The sequence below is a fragment of the Megascapheus bottae genome, chromosome 22, assembly GCF_031878675.1.
Source record: "Megascapheus bottae isolate mThoBot1 chromosome 22, mThoBot2.hap1, whole genome shotgun sequence".
Classification (NCBI taxonomy): Eukaryota; Metazoa; Chordata; class Mammalia; order Rodentia; family Geomyidae; genus Megascapheus; species Megascapheus bottae.
The window spans coordinates 10,296,363-10,312,286 of NC_143530.1; the positions used below are offsets into that span (position 1 = coordinate 10,296,363).

General features: G+C 40.4%; 1 protein-coding gene and 1 pseudogene across 1 annotated transcript in view; both read left to right on the forward strand.

Annotated features, from left to right (window-relative positions):
• Btbd9 (BTB domain containing 9) overlaps positions 1-15,924 on the forward strand; it is a 338,683-nt gene that overhangs the window by 282,458 nt on the left and 40,301 nt on the right. The gene's annotated exons all lie outside the window — the stretch shown is intronic.
• LOC150047737 (U2 spliceosomal RNA) lies at positions 390-528 on the forward strand (annotated as a pseudogene).

Sequence of the window (15,924 nt, forward strand, 5' to 3'; positions counted from 1 at the left end):
TCACCTACACCCAGGCTCTCTACTTTTCCTGCACACCATGTGTCATAACTGTGTCGTAACGGTGCCTTTGTACTTGCCATGGTGGCCTCTGTCTGAAGCTTACTTCTTTTTTTTTTTTTGTCAGTCCTGGGCCTGAGTTCAGGGCTTGAGCACTGTCCTTGGACTTTCTCAAGGCTAGAGCTCTACCACCTGAGCCTCAGCATCATTTCCGGCTTTTTTTTGCATGTATGTGGTACCGAGGAATCGAACCCGGGTCTTTGTGCATGCTAGGCAAGCACTTTAACCACTAGGCCAAACTCCCAGCCCCTGAAGCTTACTTCTTTATCCAGCCCTTTCTCTGATTAATCCCCACTATCTACTTCTTTGCATGATTATCATAATTACTATGGATCTCTTCTCAGCCTTTTGGCTAAGATCAAATGTAGCATCTGTTCTTATCAGTGTAAAGTTACTGTGGTTCTTCTTCCTACCCGTGAGCTCCATGAGCACAGACTGGTTCCTGTTCCTCACTCTCATTTCATACATTATAGCCTAGCAGGGGCCTCACACTTGGAGGAGGTGGGGACCATGTGTACTTGTCTAAATGAGTGGCTGTGTGAGAGTCATTGCCATCTCCCATCACATACACGAGCTGCTTTTGTATGTCTTGTTACTGTCTAGACATTCTGTAGCTGTTGTCCTCATGGAGATCAGTCCAGATGTTATCATGTGGAACAGGGATGAATCTGTCAGGGAGAATAAGAGTTGTCCCAGATGATATAGTCTTTGCACACTGTAAATGTATCTTCTCAACTTTTCTTCATTAATCTATTATTGACCTGTCATCCTTGATTCATTTACACTGTTACTCCACAGATTTCAGTTTTTGCCAGAGGTTCAGTTTTCTCTGCTCTCCACATCTTTTCTTGCCCCTCAAGTTAATGACTTGGATCCCCTAGTAACACTTTATCAATTGAGGTTGGTTATTGGCCTAAAGTCCATTACCTTTATTTTTAACCACTTTTGGAGAATAAGGTTTTTTCTTCTTAGAGAGGCCAAGTGCTTTTAGAACTCTTTGCCAGCTGTTTCTTTTCATTTCAGAAATTGGTTTGCTTTAAGATCCCAAGTTTTTCAGATTAATATATTTCAATGCCATTTCCTGAATTTTCAGAGTAAAAGGTGAGAGACAGAGACAGGGACAGAGACAGAATGTACCTTAAACTCTGGAGAGATGCTCAGAATTGCTCACAGTAGAGTCTGATCCAAGAATGGACCTGGCTGTTGGGTCCCCACATTCCTCCTACCCGCTGCGGTAGGGATGACTACATGGATCCTGCCCCAGTATCATCCTACAAGTGTTCAGTTGGGACACCTTACCATGGGTCAGCTTGGGATCACTGAGGTGGCCATTGCTGGTAAGAAGATATGGGGCTTATCCTTAAAACAAAGCAAGCACCAAAATCTGAGTAGTAACCGTTGTCACAGACATGCATTTTAAAGATGGTCAGTATGGGCATCTTCAGGACAGGAAAGCAAAGCCACATACCTTCCATTGAGCAGAAACACAGAATGGAAAGGCGTTGTAGTTTGGATGATAACTTCTTGAAGGAATCAAATTGTAGCCAGAAATGAGTGGCCACCCTCTGACTTCTAATGAGCAATGTCTGTTTTGGTAACCATGCATTGATGAACATGAGCTTCCTCTATCGTAGAGTGTCAAGAGGACAGAGTTAAAAATAAGAGTGCAGGGGCAAGAGTACAGAGTTAAAAATAAGAGTGCAGGGGCTAAGAGTTTGTCCTAGTGGTAGAGTGCTTGCCTAGCAAGCACAAAGACCCAGATTTGATTTCTCAGCACCACATACATAGAAAAAAGCTGGAAATGGTGCTGTGGCTCAAGTGGTAGAACACTAACCTTGAGGAAAAAAGCCCCAGGACAGTACTCGAGCCCTGAATCAGCTTTTGTACTTCTCCAAACCAGTTGTATCTTTTTTGGCGAAGAGTAGGTTGAATAAATGCATTTGGCTTCAAAAAAAAAGTGCAAGTTAACAAGAGTACAGGTTAAAAAATAAAATGGTGGGGCCAGGAGTTTGGCTTAGTGGTAGAGTGTTTGCCTAGCATGCATGAAGACCAGGTTCGATTCCCTGGTACCACATACATAGAAAAAAAAAAAAAAAAAGCTGGAAGTGGTGCTGTGGCTCAAGCGGTAGAGCTTAGCCTTGAGAAGTCCAAGGACAGTGCTCATGCCCTTAGTTCAAGCCCCACACCTGGCAAAATAAAAAAAAATAATAATGACATGTTATATTTCTATGAATTAAAGTTCAGTGTGTAACTCTCTTCTTTGTCTTAGTCTTATCTTCAGCTGTCTCTTCTTTTCTAGTTTCCATTAATTTACCCTGTTTTTGTGCCAGTCCTGGTGTTTGAATCACAATCTGGATGCTGTCCCTGAGCTTCTTTTGCTCAAGACTAGTATTTTACCACAGCTCCACTTCTGACTTTTTGGGTAGTTTATTGGAGATAGAGTTTCACAGACTTTCCTGCTTGGACTGGCTTCAAAACTATGATCCTTAAATATCAGCCTCCTGAGTAGCTAGGATTACAGGTCTGAGCTGGCTCCATTAGCCTCTCTTATAGCAACTTCCTCCCTCCCTCAGTGTCAGAAAGTTGTTAGATTCTGATTCAAAAGCAAACCGCTGAACAAAACGCCCATTTCATAACCTGGAAAATTGGTGATTTCCCACCCAAGGACCTGTGAACTTTAGGCTTTAAAGTTATACAGAGGAACAAATAAGAAATAGACTTAACTTCTAGAGGAATGACAAAAGCTATAGATTACTAAGAACTCTGCCTATATTTTTACAGGAGTTCCTACTCTGTGTTCACTACTAGTTCTTCCACAGAATAGTAATTCTAGCCTATTAGCTCTATTATAATTCATACTTTGAATATTGATTTTAGAAATATAGTCCATATACCAGTGGTCAAATCTAGATTATCTAGGGGTTCATTTTCTCAGCTACAGAACATATTAGTCTCTGTTTTTCTTTTCTTTGCCTTCCTATTGCCTACTTAAGAAAAATCATTATACCATTCATTAGGCCATTTACTAGACTTTTTTCCACCAAAAACAAACTGCATGTCTATTTTTTTCCCCTGTTTTAAGCCGGGACCCATAAAGTATATTTTCCCCACAGTTGACATTTTCTTTTCACAATCTCTTGAAAGGGAATGTAAGTGATTTCCACCCTAGTGTGGTAAATTATGTACTGAGTATCAGTAATAAACATTTCTTACAAAGTTTTAAAGTGTAGTTTCAGGGTGATGACATCTGGAACTCTGCACATTTACCCGCTGCTGGGAAGAGAGGTGGGGGAAGTGCTTTCTGCTCATTCATTTTTGCCTCTTTATCCAGATTGAGACAACAGAACAAAGCCCTACATAACACACCTAAATAGAACAAGAATGTTTGCAGTCCTGGTGATGGGGCTTAGCAGCTTTCACCTGATGAGTGGCCATCTTGTTTTTCCTCTCCCCTCAGCAGTGCATGTTAAGTTTGTCCCAGAGAGCTGGTTGTTTTCCCCTGCTGAGGAAGCTGGGATGGCATTACTTGTTCGCCTCTCTGTGGGTTTTTGAGCCCTGGTGTAAATATAGGATGGGTGTAAGCTCAGGAAAAGATGACACATGTTAGTTTTGCTCTATTAGATGAGAATGACTTGCTTGTATTGTTCTTTTCTTCCTGATTCCCTCAGAGCTACTGTGGCTGTTGGCAGTTCTGACTACTGAAGCATTGAAAGTGTGGTCTTTTCTCTTGGATATTCTGAAGGAGAAATTCCTGGGAGCTCATTTATGAGTTCTACATTTCTGAATCTCCTGCATTCATTTTTTCCTAACAGAAGTAAAAACCAAGCTTAGGCTAATCTAATGGGGAGATTTTTAAACCATCAGGGCTCCCAAATATAAGTTTTTCCTGTACCACCATCATGACCTCACAGTCCATGAGTGTTTACAAGTGTTTCCCAGGTCCCATTGCACAGAGATTTGATTATTTTGCTCTGTAAAGACAGAGAGCTATTATAACCTTAAGTGATAATCAAGTTTTTTAGTAAAACATGGGATCTATAATAACAAACATGCTCATTTGTGGATTTCTAGCCTAATTTTCAAATTTCTACTTTCATATTGCAGTTACATGGTATTTTTTTAAAATTTTATTGTCAGGGTGATATATAGAAGGATCACAGGTAGTGAGTACATTACTTCCTGAACATTGTTACATCTTCCCATGTTTCTCTCCCACTTTCCCTTCTCCCCAGGTTACACAGTGTGCTTAGATTAATATTAGTTTTATAAATTTCTGAGGAAATGAGAACACAGGGCAGTTTTATAAGCCTTTCATGTTTGTGAGTAGAACAACTGATATTTCCAGATACTATTTTCTATTTTTGGCATTTCCTTCAGTAAAATTATGCTACAAACAATATTGAGTTGTTGTCCCCTTGGGATCCCTAGGCTGTAGGGCACAGTCCTCTGTTAGTTCAATAATCTGATATTTAGCCATTCATTAACTTCACAGACATATTTGAAGCTACTGCTTTACATCAGGCACCATAGCTGGGCACGACCCTCCTCTATGTGTGCTTATTGGTTAAGCTACCCCAATGGGCTCTGGACCCAGCAAGACAGAGATATTAGTCCACATGTAGCGAAAGATATATGTGATTATTGATATGCACAGCTAGGCCACATCTTGGACTGAATTTGTAGGAATAAAGTAGCAGCATGCTGAATCTGGAAGTACGCCCTACATCTGAATAGATAAAGATCACTACATTTCCTTTAACCTACTGGATAGAGGCTCAAGCATGCCTTTGAGCTCAGATCTTCCAGAGATGGCAGGATCGCAGTGTGCACATTCGGCTAGCTGACCTTCACTTACCTTTGTCGGAAGCAGTCACCTCAGCCACAGGATCTGATGCATAGTAAACGGGTGGTATTTTGCTGGACTGCTGTGTACTTGATCTGGCTGCCCAATCAATGATAAGAGAAGTGTGATCATACTTTGTAATTAACACTTGGGGTTTATATAAACTGCATAAAGTAAGCTGCAATGTTCCATTTATGCTAGAAAAGAGGAGGATTCTACTTGGCTTTTTGGGATAGCCAAAATATAGGTGTTTTTTCCTTACTCATTGGTATGATGAATTTTCAGAGCCATCTTTTTGTCACATGATGGATTGACAAGTTGCTTCCCAAGATTGTCCAAAATGTGTACTGGTTAATCTTGCCTTAGAAAAGTCTGAGTCAAATCAACTGGCTCCCAAGTAGCCATTTATAATAAAAAGACTGTATACATTTCTAAGCTCATTTCAGCTGTCTCCTGGCTGTGCTTTTCCTCAAGGGATTGATATCTTAAAGCGAGCCCAATAGCTTGGATGATAAAACTGCCAAGTCTCAAGTTATTGTTTTAAATTTCCTAGAAGAGATTATATCTTCAATGTGAAGGGAATGTACCCTATATGACTCAGTGCCCTTCCAGAGACAGAGTCCTGTGCTGTTTATGTCTCCACCTTGTGTCTCCCACTTTCAGGATTGGACATGCACGATGCATGCTCCAATTTTTATTTTTTAATCATCAGAATAATGGCTAAAATGAAAACAGACAAAAGCCTTGCATTGTAACCCTACTTCTGCTACTTAAAATTATCTTTTTACATTTTCTTGATGCTTAGGTCAGCATAGGATTCCATGTTTGGGGGGGGGCAATAAACTAAGATTGTTGTCTCTTCAGACTTTTTTTCCATTTTCTGAGAAAGGACTATTTATTCTATAGGCCTCTTAATAACCATTTGCCTCTATTTAGTGGCTTTACCAAAGCCAACGCATGTTGATTTTTGTGATATTGGAGAGGTCTCAGGAGTTACTGGTGATGGGAGCCCTAGTATTTCCATGATTGCTAAGCACTGCCATTTACCTGTCACAGAGCTGCACATTATTTGCCTAGCACTTAGTGGGTCTGTCTAGCTAAAATCAGTATTTCAGTGAATGGTGGAAGAAGATGTGGAATTGATGAACTAATCTCATATTTAAAATATAGTTTCACTCAAAGGAAGATAGGCTCAATGGTTTCCCTGATTTGTAATAATTAGTACAAACCGGGACTCTCCTAGCAGAGGTTTACAATAGGGCAACACCTAGATAGGATGAGGCTAAATGAAAGGAACTCCAGGATATGGAAACAAGAGACATATAATGTGTTATTGTTCTTAATGTACTATGTTTTTTTTGTTTTTGTTTTTTGTCAGTCCTGGGCTTAAGCTCAGGGCCTGAGCACTGTCCTTGGATTTTTCTCAAGGCTAGAGCTCTACCACTTGAGCCTTAGCACCACTTCTGGTTTTTTAAGTATGTGGTACCAAGGAATCGAACCTGGGTCTTTGTGCATGCTAGGCAAGCACTCTACCACTAGGCCAATCTCCCGGCCTGTACTATGTTATTTCTCATCTCTTTTGTTGTCCCTTGGTTATCTCATACTGTTACAGTATCTTACCTTGTTGTCTGGTATATTGTATATATGTTTATTTATTTATTTGAAACAGGATAGGGAAGGGGGAAACAAGATGAGGGGAGGGAAATGGGGACAAAAACATGAGAAGGGGTATCAATGTTTGTGAAGTAATGCACCTTCTATTTAGCAAAAATAATGTAACCCTTCTATTAATTACAATAAAAAAGAAAAAAATATATGGTTGCAAAAGATGGCAAAAAAAATTGTATCTGCTCATCGGAATAACAGCTTGATCCTCTCTGTCTGTGGAACCTGGTGAAGTTAGGAATAAAGGGAAGACCAGACTTGCTTGGAGGCTGGTATTAAAGAGCATACATATCAAGAAAGACTGTCCTCTCAGCTGATCCTTCCCAAGTACCACCTAAACAGCAAACTAAAGTCAGTTGATTGTTTGTTGCCTGTGTCTGCTTAAAAATTCATTCAAATCACGGAAGGGAAATCTATGAGAACGGAAGTAGCAAGCCAGTTGTGCCTTTCTCAAGTTTGGCTGCTGAGCACTGAAATGCAGCATGGAACATGGGCTCAGGTGACCCAGCTGCCAAACCCACATTTGTAGCTTTGCTTAGGGAAAGTGTTTCCTGTCCACCTGGCACATCTCTGCTCGCACAGCCCTTTGATGTCCAGATCTGAGTCTGCACACCCCATCTCAGGGACTAGGGACTTTGGGAGCTATCGTTTACTTCCTCCCTCTGTGCCTTTCATTGAAACTGCATTCAACTTTCTGCATGGGTTGCTGCAGCTACTCTGCCCAGGCAAAGCACTGACCCAGGTGGAAGCAGGGTTTTAATCAAATGCCAATAAACAACCCATTTGCTACTGAAGTCTCTAGAGTCCTCCTGCTGTTGGTATCCACATTTCCCACATGTCTTTCTGGTATTTGATTTCTAGCCCAATATGTCATCTTAGATCATGTGGATAAAATTAGGATTTTTAATTTTTGAGCTCTTCTTATTTAGGAATTCTACATGGAGCTCACCCATTACAGATAGGACATTGTATATTAGCAGATAATAATCCAGATGAAAGCCTTTCCTTCAGGCAGGATAGTCTGCCCTTTATTTGATATGGGTATTATTGTTTACCTGTGTTAGGATGTGGAATATTTGGGTTTCAGCTTTATAGGTAGCTTTCCAAGTTGCACAGTGATGTTACAAACCAGTGTTATCCTTTAGAAATACTTAGCTCATATAGTTTGATAATGTCACTGCAAGCAAAAAGTAAAGGGGATGTGATAGAAAACTCTGGATTGCATTTTCAGGGTGAACCTAAAATATTCCTAGTCTCCTTTTCATTTGGAAAAGGGACTGGAAAGTGCCTACCAAGTATGGGGAAGTGGCAAAACGCCTGGTGTCATTCATACAGTCTCCTGACTGAACTCCCCCCTCCCCCTGTTCCTACACAGGAGCATCCAACTTCAACTTTTCTCAAGAAGTAAACTTCTCGCTACAAAGATCTAAAGTCTCAGCTCCTGGCCCTAAGATCCTATTTTGTGCAACACTGTCATTTCAAGTGAGGTTTTTCCTTTATCCCTCAGCCAGGGCTCCTCTGTTGTCATACTCCAAGGAGCTGTACTCACTACTGTATTTTGTATTATTAGTTTTCCTTCTTTGTTTTAGGTATTTGGAAGCATTCTGATAAGTGTTTATAGGCTGCTCAGACTTCCAAAGAGGTCCATAGCACCAGAAGAGTGCTGAGAGTTACTGCCATGCTCACATATGAATATCTGTGGATAAAGCAGACATGTAGATAAAATGAGAAGTATTGGTTATGAATATTTATGTTTTTGTATCATCCATTAACCAAATTTCTGTTAGTCTTCTGTGACCTTTCTCAACCCTGGGGCCTTACCCTAATCCTGGAGCCTGTTGCTACCAAGATGAACATGTCATCTTTACCAGTGATCTCCTATGCTAAACATTGAATTGTGTTGACCTCAGATGTAAACCTTCAGCCCATGGTGCTGAAAGCCAGTGGTATTCACAGTGAGACAAACCCAGATTTCACTCACTTCAGAACATCCTGATGGTCTGTTCTTAAAGATCAAGGCTGGAAATCCAGCCACATTCTGGTCCTCCACTCTGCCTATCTTCTTTCACATCTCCCTTCCTACTACCATTATCTGCTGCAGGAATGAGTGTGGAGGCCACTGGGTTATCTGTTCATTTTGCCCACTTTTCAGTGTACCTGCTGTGCAATCAGGTACTGTGTAAAAACTCACTTAACCATAAAATTAAAGATCCCTTGGGAGGGAGCCACAGCCTGCTTTTTTGGCTGCCCCAGTGACTGCCAAGATTGTGGAACCAGAGCTGCAAAAGCCCTGTAGTTCTGGAATTAATTGTGCATCTACTATGTGCTTAACTGGGGTCAGGCTCAGAGTCTGTCCATGGGAAGGACACACTAGGTCCTTAAAATAGCACACAATTATGAAGAGGCAAATCAGTGCCAGGATTATGTTTATTGTAATATATATAATATATATATATATTATATATATATATATATATCCTGTTAGTATCATGTTCTTGGAAGAGCTACTAGTATATTAGGTTCTTGTGCATGTCACCCATTCTCCATATCTATAAAGTACCATTCTTAAAACAAGACTTGATGGTTAGCTCTGAAGGCTGATTATATTAAAGCAGTACATTTGTTTTGCTGTAATATCAATAATACACATATATACATACATACATACACAATAGTTATGTGAAAGAAAACAGAATGGATTTGTCTTTGGAGTTCCTTCATTTGTACATGTTTCTAAAGTCATAGGTAGTATGTTGTCAAGGATGTATAGATACCCACATTCATGTGTGGTCTACATATGAAATAGTTATGCAAGCCTTGACCTTTCTGTGTGTGGTAGAATCAACCCCTACAGCAGCTCCTCTCCCTCTCCTTAGCCCTTCGGAACTGTCATTAACCAACATGAGCCCAAGCAGCTTCAAGGTGACAGCTCCATCTCTAGAGCAAAGCCTGTAAGTTCAGGTATTCCTCATGAAAGTGCAAAAACAAAAAAATAAACTATAGTATATTAAATACCCTGCTTCCTGGAGATGAAGGTTATAGCAGATTCAATTGTGTGTTTGAACAAAACAGTTATCTGGAACAACCAACAGAGGTACACAAGGTCAGATGAGCTGTTTCAAGAAGGACCAAGAAGTTAGTCTTCTCCTTTTAAAATCATAAATACACCCTCATGGCTGGAATCCTCCTAATGAAACATTAGCATCCATTAGGTGTCGAGTGTGCATTGAAAATATCTTAACGTGTATATTTTTAGCATGGACACAGTGGTATCAGTTAAAATAATTAGCCCTTCCTGTAATCTAAAAGTCTTATCTCTCTACTCTTACTTTTTTAGAAGGCAGATGTTTTAAAACTGATTTGAAAATCAAATTTGCCCTTCAGTGATTTCATTTGAAAGAAAGAGGGAAGTAAACATTATAAAGAAGGCTTTTGGGTGCATTATGCATGCAAATGTGGCAGTCCAATTCCGGCTCTCAAGTGGAGGTGGCGGACTGCTCTGGCTGAGAATGTTGAGTTTAAATGAACAGAAAGGTCACGGACCCTCAGAATATGTTCTTCTGTCATTGCGTAGCAGGGCTGTTGCTTCATGTTAAACTTTACCCGCCAAGAGATTTTGTTGAAAAGCTGTGACAGGGAGGTAGGCTCCATCACCAGTGCCATGGCTGTCTGTGTTTAAAGTTCAGCTTTCTTGAGACTTTGTCTTTCCTAAGCTCTATGCAGGGTGGCAGAGTGAGACTGGGTGGAGAGTGGGATTTGCTCTTCCCCAGATATCACACTGCTGATAATGGGACCCTGGAGGGGAAGCTGTGGTTGCAAATTTTAAATATGTGCTGCCAAGAGTCTGATACACTGACAGGTTTGTGTGATAATCCCTTCAAGGGCCATGGACTATATCTTATTCAACTTAAATCACAGCTTGGCACAAAGCCTGTTACGTGGCAGGAGCCTAAAAATTATTTCACACACAAAAAAATGAATGAATAAACTTGGGAATGAATGAGTAGTTATATTTTGGGTATACTTTTGTCTTTCTTTTAAATTGGAATTGCAACACAGATTTTTTGCCAGGCTTGTGGTGAATTAGATAAAGGTTATAGCAATGGAAGAACAGAAAATGAGATTTAAACTAATCCAACCAAATTCGTGCTCACTGTCCTGAAGATTAAAAATTCGAGCCATCCTGGAGGTCTGGAAAGAAATCATCTCCCACTTAGAAAGCATGAACACCCTGCCTAAAATTTGAATTAAAAATCCAATTGGCTGAGCTTCTCAGTGGGCAGATCCCGGCAGGGAACGGATCCCCTGGGAGATCACAGCATCTCTGGGCAGAGCGTGCTGGAGTGGGCCTGGCTCAGCCTGGGCTTTAGAAGGAAGCATGGTCTCTTTATATGCTACTAATCCCTAGTCCAGAGAGACTCGTTTCAAAAGGCCTCATTAAACGAATTGCAGCTAGGAAGTCCAATGACAGGAACCTTTGGGGAAGAGCTTTATATTATACTATATCTCTCTTGTATCTTTTATCTCTTTTCTGTTTGAGAATCTTTATCTCTGGCTTCTTGGGGAATGTGATGAAAACTTTTTGGAGCTGTTCTTACTTCCACCCTCCTTTTCTGCTAGATGGGTGTACACAAGCATAAGAGCTCTTCCAGGAAGAGCTCGTGCCCCCATGCTGCTCCTTCCTCCTCCCCTCTCCTCAGCCTGAGAGGGCAGCTTTGGTGAGCTGCTGCTGGTGGCGCAGACAGAGAGAGCTCTGCTTAATACATCTACCTAATGCTATTTATGGATCTCCAAATCATTACCGCGGATTATACAAGGGCCTCTTTCAACAAGTGCTTCAGTACCTGCTGCATGCGAGGTATGGAGTCAAGTGCCACCATCATACTGGGGTAGAGATGTGGATGGTGTGGAGGGTTCCCTGAACTCACTCCAGCATACTGGAAAATACATTTCCGGTGTCATTACCAAAATCAGAACTTAACCATTTAGGAAAAGAGATAGTATAGGAGAGGCTGTGGATACACTTGGAAATGCATGGATGACCAATGGATTATGAAGTAGAAGTCATGCCAGCCCTCCTATGTGTGTTCATAGCAACATTCGTCTTGATGTCCTCCAGTGGGAACAGCTCAAACACCATCAGCTGGTAAAAGGACAAACAATGGGATATATTCAGAGAACATTGTTAGGTAGTAAAAAGGAATAAAGTCCCAATGCATGAAAGCACTTTGCTTAGTGAAAGAAGCTGATCACAGAAGACTATGCTCCACGATGCTCCTTGTGTACACAATGTCTAGAATAAATAAATACATGTAGAGAGTATGTCATTGGTTTGAAGAGATTGGGTATAGTGTCTGAGTGGAATAATAAATAACTGACTATTAAAGATGTGGAATTTCTTTTTGGAGTGATAATAAAGTTTCTAAAACTAATTGTGGAGAGAGCACAACTCTGTGACTATATTAAAACACATTAACTTGAATTACTGAAAAGGGTGAATTTTAAGTCAGGCATGATGGGACATACCTGTAATTACAGCAGTTGGTAGACTGAGGCAGGAGGATTGTGTGTTCAAGGCTACCTGGGCTGCAGAGTGAGACCATGTCTCAAAATAAAAGAGGCATATGAATTACATTGTGATAAAGTTGTTATTAGAAGGGGGGATAAGAGAATATGAATGAATGAATGAATGAATGAATGAATGAATTGATTGAGAAAAAAGAAGACTGTGGGATATTTCTTATCCAGGGCCATAACTAGCTCTATGGTGATTGTGTCCATGTCAGAGAGAGAGAACACTATGCAGGGAAGGTCATCATTTGTCCTTGTGTCCATTTTGTGGATGTGACTATTCCAGATTATAGAGCTCTGGTGGCTTTCAGCCCACAGAAGGAGAGTACTGTTGGAACTCTAGTTGATAAAGAAAGAAGCTAGATAAACAGCAGCAAAAAACTAACTTTGGGGGCTGGGAGTTTGGCCCAGTGGTAGAGTGCTTACCTAGCATGCACGAAGACACGGGTTCAATTCCTTGGTACCACATACATAGAAAAAAAGCCAGAAATGGTGCTGTGGCTCAAGTAGTGGAGCTCTAGCCTTGAGAAAACCCAAGGACAGTGCTTAGACCCTGAACCCAATGGGCCCAGGACTGGCAAAACAAACAAACAAACAAAACCCTAACTTTGCTCTGCCTTTTCCTGACGGTTCTTTTATGAAGGGAGAAGAGAAATGTGGCCCGTAGATTGACTTTTTCCTCCTCTCCTGGTTTCTGCCCTCACCTCACCTCACCCCTCCTTTACTTGTCATGATTCTTTCTTCACAGATATGTAACAAGACCAACATTACTTTTTAAATGTGATACTGGGGATTGAATTTAAAAGTGTTCTATCATTTGAGCCACACCCCTAGTACCTTTTGATTTTAGTTTGTCAGATAAGATCTCAGGTACTGGCTGGATGGAACTGTGATCTTTCTTTCTCTGCTTCTTAAATAGTTGGGATTGCAGATGTGTACCACTATGCCTTGCCTCAAGGCAATAGGGATGTGTTTAATTTATATATAATCCAGAGGTTTCACTGTGAAGCTTTTGAGTTACAAGAGGACAAAACACAAACTCCAATGCCCTTTATCATGTGGGTCAGTTTGAACAAAGAGTCAGCTCTGTAGCATTGGAGTGGGTGTGCTGCTGGGCTCTTGATGGGCCATTTCAGCCTCTTTTATAGCCTGCTTTATGTGCTGACCAATAGGTCAACGGTGTGAGTTCTTACTGTAAATAGAGTCTTACACTGACATTGTAATGATATTCTAAGCCAATAAAACTCAGATTTTGAAATCAGAATGAACCTGTCTTTAATATTATAGTGGGCATAAGTATATATAAATGAAGGAGTTAGATACATTTGCATGAACTTGACCTGACTGAACAGCAGCTCTCATAAATGGCTCTTTTGATATGAAAACTGTCTAATTGTGCAGGCACAGAGCTGCACCAGCAATGTAGAGGTCTCTCAAAGTGCTTGCTTTTAAGTAGCATGTCTGTGTTATCCTACATAATACATTTTTTACTACCAATTATTATCTGACCTGCCTCAGTGGTTGTAATTCAATTTGATTCTTTGATGACATCATAAAATATTGATAACAAAGTAGATAATAATAATACTGGTGTAGCAGTGGAATCAAGAGCCATTTTTATTAATGCAATTGAAGCCACAGCAGACATTTTTTTAGTTTTCTCATTCTCTAATTCTCACCATAATGCATTCATTCAACAGATAATAATTGCACACCTGCTAAATGTTAGGCACCAAAGGGAGCACTTTAAGTTTACATCCTAGTATGGGGAAATAACAGATAAATAAGAAAGTTTTAACTCTTGAGAATCTGTGAAGCAAATGAAACAGATAAGTAGCTTACTAGCTAACAGGAGTTTAGTAGGTGAGAAGCAACTATTTAGACCAGGAAAGTCTCTCTGAAGAAGTGAAATTTGAGTCAAAATTAGTGACAGATAAAAAGTAGCTCTCTCAAGGACTAAGGAAAGCAAACTTTAGGCTTCAGACCTTCGTGTATGTGCAGAACAGTATTCAATATGGTACTGCTGAAACATGGTAAGATAGGAGATGTAGCAGAGAGACCAGTAGCTTTTGGATCAGATGTGACCTTTTGGCCTCAGTGTGGAGTATGAATTTTATTTAGAGAGCAGTTACTGGGAGGAGTAACTGGAGTTACTGGAGGGTTTGGGGCAGTATTATCCGCACTAGAGATGGAAACGGGGGTCTTTGGCATGGGAGTCGTACACTCTTCCACTGAGCTTAACACCTTCCTGTATTTCTGCTTTTAAGTACACTTTTACCCAACACTGGTAGCTCACATTTGTCATCCTACCTACTCAGGAGACTGAGAAACAAGGATCACAGTTCAAAGTCAGCCTTGGCAGACAAATCCAAGAGACTCTTATCTCAAATTAATCAGTAAGAAGCCAGAAGCATTGGTGTGACTTAAATGATTGAGCACCAGCCTTAGGCAGAGAAGCCAAGCAAGAGTGTGAGGCCTTAAGTTCAGTCTCCAATTCCAGCACAAAATGAGTTAAAACAATAAAATAAAATAAAATAAAATGCACTCTGATTGCTCTGCAGGAAATGAATGGGTAAATATGGAGCTAGAAAATCAGAAATGAGATTGTTTCTATAACCCAAAAACTAGATGAGTAAAAGTTGGACATGGGCAGAAACGGTGGAGATATGTTGAAAAGTATTTGGTTGTGGAAAAAAACTGATAATCTGGAATTAGGAAGGGGGTTCCAGGCACTGTTAGGGGTGAGAGAGAAATGTTTCAAGTGGTTTCCTGCTCTGTTCTTTGTCCTTAACATTTTGTCATTCTTACCCATGCTCTGAAAGGCATGCTTCTTGGGTTTATGGATGAGACAAAGCTAGGAGGGATGACTAATGTGATAGATGACAAATGTGAGGTTCAAAATGATTTTTCTAAGTTCTAATGTGGGACCAAACCAACAGGATGGGATTTAATGGGGATAAATGTGATGCCCTCCATTTAGGTTCAGAAAATCAATTGTGTAAGTACAGGATGAGGGCATTCAAGCTTGAGAGAAGTTTATGGGAAAAAGAGCTGTCATTCTGATTGGCCACAAACTCGATACAGGCTAATGTTACCATGGGGAAACTAGGCTTGGGCAGTCTTAAGTCCACCTGGTATTCTTCACAGACCTATGAGGTCTTCATCTTGGTGTCCTGTTTTGGTCAGAACCCACCTGGTCACATATGTCCACAGTTGAAGAGCTGTTTTACTATGTAAGGTTGAAAGGCAAATAGAAAGAACTAGGAGTAAAACAAGATCCAGGCAAATCATCCAGAGAGTTATAAGATTATGATAAATGGCTTTAAGTACCTACAAAACCAGAATGAGAATTAGGGTTAGAGACCAATTAGAGTTAGAGACCCTAATTCCATATAACCCTAGAGGTTAGCACTAAAAATCATTCTACTTTAGCACACTTTTAGTGAACATCTGTCTGCTTTTCACTTGTTACTGTTTTTTTTTTCATATATCAAACAAATGCCTGATTAATATGAGTTTTGTTATTATTGTTGTTTGTTTGATCAGTCATGGAGCTTGAACTTTGTCTAGATGCTATCCTTGAGCTCTTTTGCTCAAGGCTAGTGCTCTGCCATTTTGAGCAACAGAGCCACTTCTGGTTTTCTATGGTTAACTGGAGATAAGAGCCTCACAGACTTTCCTGCCTTGGGCTAATTTTGAAGCACAATCCTCAGATCTCAGCCTCCTGAGTAGTAGGATTGCAGGTGTAAGCCACCAGCACCCAGCTTTATTAATATGTTTCATTGATA